This window comes from Lutra lutra, chromosome 7 (genome assembly GCF_902655055.1).
Source record: "Lutra lutra chromosome 7, mLutLut1.2, whole genome shotgun sequence".
Taxonomy (NCBI): domain Eukaryota; kingdom Metazoa; phylum Chordata; class Mammalia; order Carnivora; family Mustelidae; genus Lutra; species Lutra lutra.
In genome coordinates this window covers 52076470-52081913 of record NC_062284.1, presented here as the reverse complement: position 1 = coordinate 52081913, position 5444 = coordinate 52076470, and the positions used below count along the sequence as shown (strand labels likewise).

The 5444-nt window shown below is 38.5% G+C and overlaps 1 pseudogene; it reads right to left on the bottom strand.

Annotated features, from left to right (window-relative positions):
- Positions 1-3950: 3950 nt before the first annotated feature.
- On the bottom strand, positions 3951-4877 carry LOC125105303 (olfactory receptor 4N5-like; annotated as a pseudogene).
- Positions 4878-5444: the final 567 nt, after the last annotated feature.

Below are 5444 nucleotides of genomic sequence, written 5' to 3'. Positions count from 1 at the left end.
TCACAGTTTTCTTGGCTAGCTTCATATCTTTTAATTCTAAATTAAATAAACTTATTTTCTAAAGTTAAAACAAGTTCCAATAATATTTTGATATCACAGTATTAAACTTTTAAGAAAGATAGAAAAAATGAACAGAATTACAAGATTGAGTCTTTCCTCAAGAAAGATTTTAAGTCTGCCCCTTTTATGACACAATAAAATTTTTTCATCTTCATTATCAACAATTTTTTGTTAAATTTAATTTTGCATATTTCCTACTTTGATGCTGTATGATCTTTTCTATAACATAATTGATTTTAATTGCTATTGGTTCCTTTTTTATTTTATTTTATTTTATTTTAAAGATTTTATTTGTTTATTTGACAGAGAGAGAGATTATAAGTAGGCAGAGAGGCAGGCAGAGGGAGGGGGAAGCAGGCTCCCTGCTGAGCAGAGAGCCCAATGCGGGGCTCCATCCCAGGACCTTGAGATCATGACCTGAGCCAAAGGCAGAGGCTTTAATCCACTGAGCCACCCAGGCGCCCCGGTCTCCTTTTTTAAAAATATTTAAGTTGTAAATGATATCATTGTAGAAATCTCATTTGTAAATTTTTCCCAGTTAATTGTCTTCTTTTTTGGGGTTACTGATAAATGATCTACAAACATTAATAATATTTCTTTCTAATACATTTCTTATGCCTTATTTCATTAACTAGAATTGTAGAGCAATATTAAACTAACAGTGATTATAACTGGCTATGGCAGTTTCCCAACCATGACCCTTCTTTCTTGAAAAAAAAAGGCAGATTTCCTTGGGATCAGATGTACACACTCCCATGGAGTATCCATCCGTGTCCAAAAAGCTGCATCTCACTAGCCTGAGCCAATCAGTTTTTCATTTTCCTCACCAGTGACTAGTTTAGCCATGAGGCTCAACTGTGTAGCAGAGACTGCTGAGTAACCTTCTCCCATCTTCACTGGTAACTGACACCTGAACTCATTAAATGACATTGTACAGCCTTCTTTGCAAGTAAAAGTGGCCAGTAACATAAAAGTAAATAGTATTATCAGGCAGCTACTTGGTAAAAATTCTGTGTAGGGGCTGACTCCTGGAAGAGTGATGACCTTTGTGTCTCCCCACCTCCATGTTTTCTCAGGTCTAATTGGGAAAGTGTTAGTTTTGTACTAATGTTAAGTCCTGTAAATATTTATAGGCAAACGCTTTCAGTTAAATATGGTACATATATAAAACAGAAGGAGTTTGGGGCACCTGGGTGGCTCAGTGGGTTAAAGCCTTTGCCTTCGGCTCAGGTCATGATCCCAGGGTCCTGGGATTGAGCCTCATATCGGTCTCTCTGCTCAGCAGGGAGCCTGCTTCCTCATCTCTCTCTACCTGCCTCTCTGCCTACTTGTGATCGCCGTCTGTCAAATAAATAAATAAAATAAAAATTAAAAAAAACAGGAGTTTAATTACGCTAGTGACAAGAAAGTTGAAATGCCAGCAGCAAATGTTCAAGGAAATGAAAGATGAATGTCAACTGGAAGCTACCCCCAGATTAAGCTGGAAGGACAAGAGAAGACATCCCAAGGATGTGGCCATATGTTCTATTTTCTTCTTCTCCTTTAACAAGTCTCCATAAACATAGAGGTTTCATTCAACTCAAATTTATTATCTCATATCTGTGTAGGTCCAAAATCCAACATTGGTCTCACTGTGATATGATCAGGTGGTTGGCAGGACAATATTCCTTACTGGAAGCTTTGAGGGAGAAACTGCTCCCAGACTCATGCTGGCTATGGGCCAACTTTCATTCCAGGTGATTGTAGAATAACATCTCTGTTTCCTTGCTGATATTTAGTCTGGGGTTGTTCTCGCGGTTTAGGCATTGCCTGTATTCGTTGGTCATGTCTTCTTCCTCTTCAAAGCCAGAAACAGTACATTAAAGCCTCAAGTCTCATCCTTCCTGTATTCTTTTTGCTTTCTTTGAATCCCTGAAAGGTTCAATGCTTTTTAATACTCATGCATTAGATTAGTCCACCCAGATTATCCAGGATAATCTCCCCATTTGAAGGTTTATAAACAATCATATCTGCAAAGGTCTTTTTGCCATGTAAGGTAACATATTCACAAGTTCCCTTATAAGGGTGTGGACTTCTTTGGGAGACCATTATTCTGGTTATAACAGCTACTATGCAAAAGTCATAAGTGTTGTGGCCCATTTCCCTAGGAGAGCTAGAGCCATGGAAGTGTGGCTGAGTTTCAGAGTGAGCCACAGAAGTACTGCAGATGTCTGGGCTAAGGTAGTGTGAGTGTGTGTATGTGTGTGTATATTCTTTGTCGTCCTTTCCTCCTACCTCATGTTATTCTAACAGTGATACTCATTTGTAAGCATCTGGAGGTCAAGTGACTCAGAGTCCTCCAAATGCAGTCTTCATGGATTAGGTAGCGTATGATACAGAGCATATTTTTAGAAATTAAAAGAATGGATTGAAAGGAAAATGAACATATGATGGCACACATCATTTTATTATTCAGTCTTTCTGGAATACAAGTGTGGTGTGTGGAATTTCTACAGGCATTTTGTGACAAATCATTTAAAAAAGAGCATACACACAGGAGGTTTTGGAGTCTCTGGTGATACTGTGGTACTACTATACCAACATTGGACTAAGATACTATGATTTGTTTTACACTAGAAAATAACCCTCTATCTAATTTAACCATAACACTGTAATCATGGTCGATTACTAGCAGACCAACAATGAGACAGAATGAGCACAAAAACCTCATTCTTTGAAGTGAAAGGGTCCTGCCACATTTGTAAAGTATGCTGAGACATCAGCTTAAAAGTTAAAGTATTGCATCTTGTACCTCAATCACTAACCACTAAGAAGAAAACAATGTCTGGTAGTTCTCTCCAGGTTCTAGAGGCTCTATTTTCTAATGTATAAATATTAATGACATGAGGGTTCTAGTTTTTGTGAACATAGTTCTGGAAAGGCATGTTAGTAGTTATGGTAGAGAGTGAAAGGAGCCTTACTACTTAGGGCCATATGTCCAGGTAACGCCTACAGTATTAAAGTCATAGTGCCTTTATCAAACCAAACTTTATCAAACCAAAAGAAAGCAGAAAATGTGAAACAATAGAAATAAATATAAAATATTTGATATGAAAACAGATTTTAATGCAATCATATCAGTATTCCTATTACATGTTCCTTATTTTACAGGACCACTGTCATGCATTTACACACACACATACACACACACACACACATATATATATATATATACACATATATGTGTATATAGAGATACATGTATGACAGTGATCCTGTAAAATAAGCAACATACATACATATACATATATACATGTATATGTATGTGTGTGTGTGTGTGTGTAATAAGACATCATAGGATTTTTTGTACTCAGTATTTAATGCATACTTATTTATATATATCAACATATTTGACAAGCTACTACATTCTTTTTGTGGTTTAGAAATGTACCAGTTTATAAGATCTTTGTACCCTTATACTGGTCATCCTCTTTTTCTAGAATTTTCTGTCTGCATGCAATTCCATGGGTATGTCTTTCAAGTTGTCTGGATATCAGCTAACCACTGCTCTAAAAGACATTGCTTAACAGCAAAGCAACTAGCATCTCCCAGTCAAACTCTATCATAATACCATTTTTTATTTTCTTCAGAGCACTACCTCTTTTGGATATTATGGCTTATTCTGAATTTAATAATTTGAACTGTGTTTATCTACCTGAATATAACCCTAGGAGACCTGGAATCTTACTGCCTTATTCACATAGCTAGAACAGTGCCTGAAAATTGCAAGTACTTAATAAATATAGTATTTGCTAAAATGACTGAATGATTCAGTGCATTAATGTATAAGTGATTTAATCAATCCCAGCTGGATTTTCTCTTTTGTTGTTTGTTCCATTCTTCTATTTCATTCAGCAAACCATGTGATGACTCAATAACCTCCTCATGGAAGCTTTCACTTCCTTGTTGTGAAAAGTATAAATCACAGGATTCATCAAAGGAAAAATGACCATGTGAAAGAGAGAAACCACTTGGTCAGCTGGGAAGGCTCTGAATAAGCGAGTATAGATGAAGATGGCAGGCCCAAACATCGGAAACACAATGATAATGTGTGTGGTACACGTGGAGAGAGCCTTATTCTTCCCTTCAGAGGAATGTCCCTGTGCGTGGCAGAGGATGATTGCATAGGAGGCCAGAAGTCCCAGGATATACAGCAGGGAGAGCAGGCCACTGCTGGAGACCATCAGGAGCTCCACCACAAAAGTGTCTGTGCAGGCCAGCTTGATGACCTGTGACACATCACAGAAGAAGTTATTCAGCTTGTTTGGACCACAAGGCAAGCAGAGAATAGGGCTACTTGTACTGGAATGAGAGAAGCCCCCAAACCACAGAGCCAACAGCAAAGCATAGCAGACTCTAGGGTTCGTGACTGTGGAATAGTGCTAAGGATGACAGGTGGTGATGTTGTGGTGAAAGGCCATCACAAGAAGGAACATCTCCCCTGCCCCCAGAAAGTGCAAGAAAAAGAGCTGAGTGATGCAGCCTCTGTAGGGGATTATTTTCTTCTCAGAGAGGAAGTCCACCAGCATCCTCAGAACCACAATGAAGGAATAGGATGCATCAAGGAAAGCCATATTGCCCAGAAAGGAAGTAGAGTGGGACTGTGAGGCTGTGAGGCCAGGGTCTGATCTGATGGTGATGATCATGAGGAAATTTCCAGGAAGGATGATGAGTTAGTAAACTAAGACTAACATGAAGACTAGGAGTTGAGCATGTTGAGACTGGGTTAGACTGAGGAGGATGAGTTCTGTCACCATTGTGCTGTTCTCCCTCTCCATCTCTCCTCTGTCTGTAGGATAACAAAGTATTATCTGTTATAACCACCTTTTCATCTTTTCCATAGCTCTTCTCCAGGTAAACACATTGACCACATCCAACACTTGTGTAGCTGGAAAAAATGCATGTCCCATAAGTGTCTTGTGTTTTGAGTTGACCCTTCTACCCTCCATTTCTTGATCCATCCCTAAGATGTTTTTTTCATAATCACACTCTCATTCCCATTTAACCATGTGCTTCTATATAGTTATGCTCCTCTAGGACTCTGGGCTACTTTGCTTGAAGAATAGTGGAAATTTCCTGATGAAAACAGAACTTAACCATTATTAAATTTGTTAGGTGTGTTGTTTTCTCAGTTAGCTGTGGTGCCTTGTCTCTAATGTTCAGGTTTGTCGCTTTTCTTCATTTCCATAGAGCAAAGTACTTTTGCAAGCTCTTCTTTCTTTGGCTCCTCTAGAATCCCTAGTTCTTGATTGGTATCTCTATGTCTTGTTTTCTAAATGTGTGCCTTATTTGTTCCTATCACATTGTTCTGCTTTGGTTCCCTTTTGGTTCCCTTGTGTACCTTT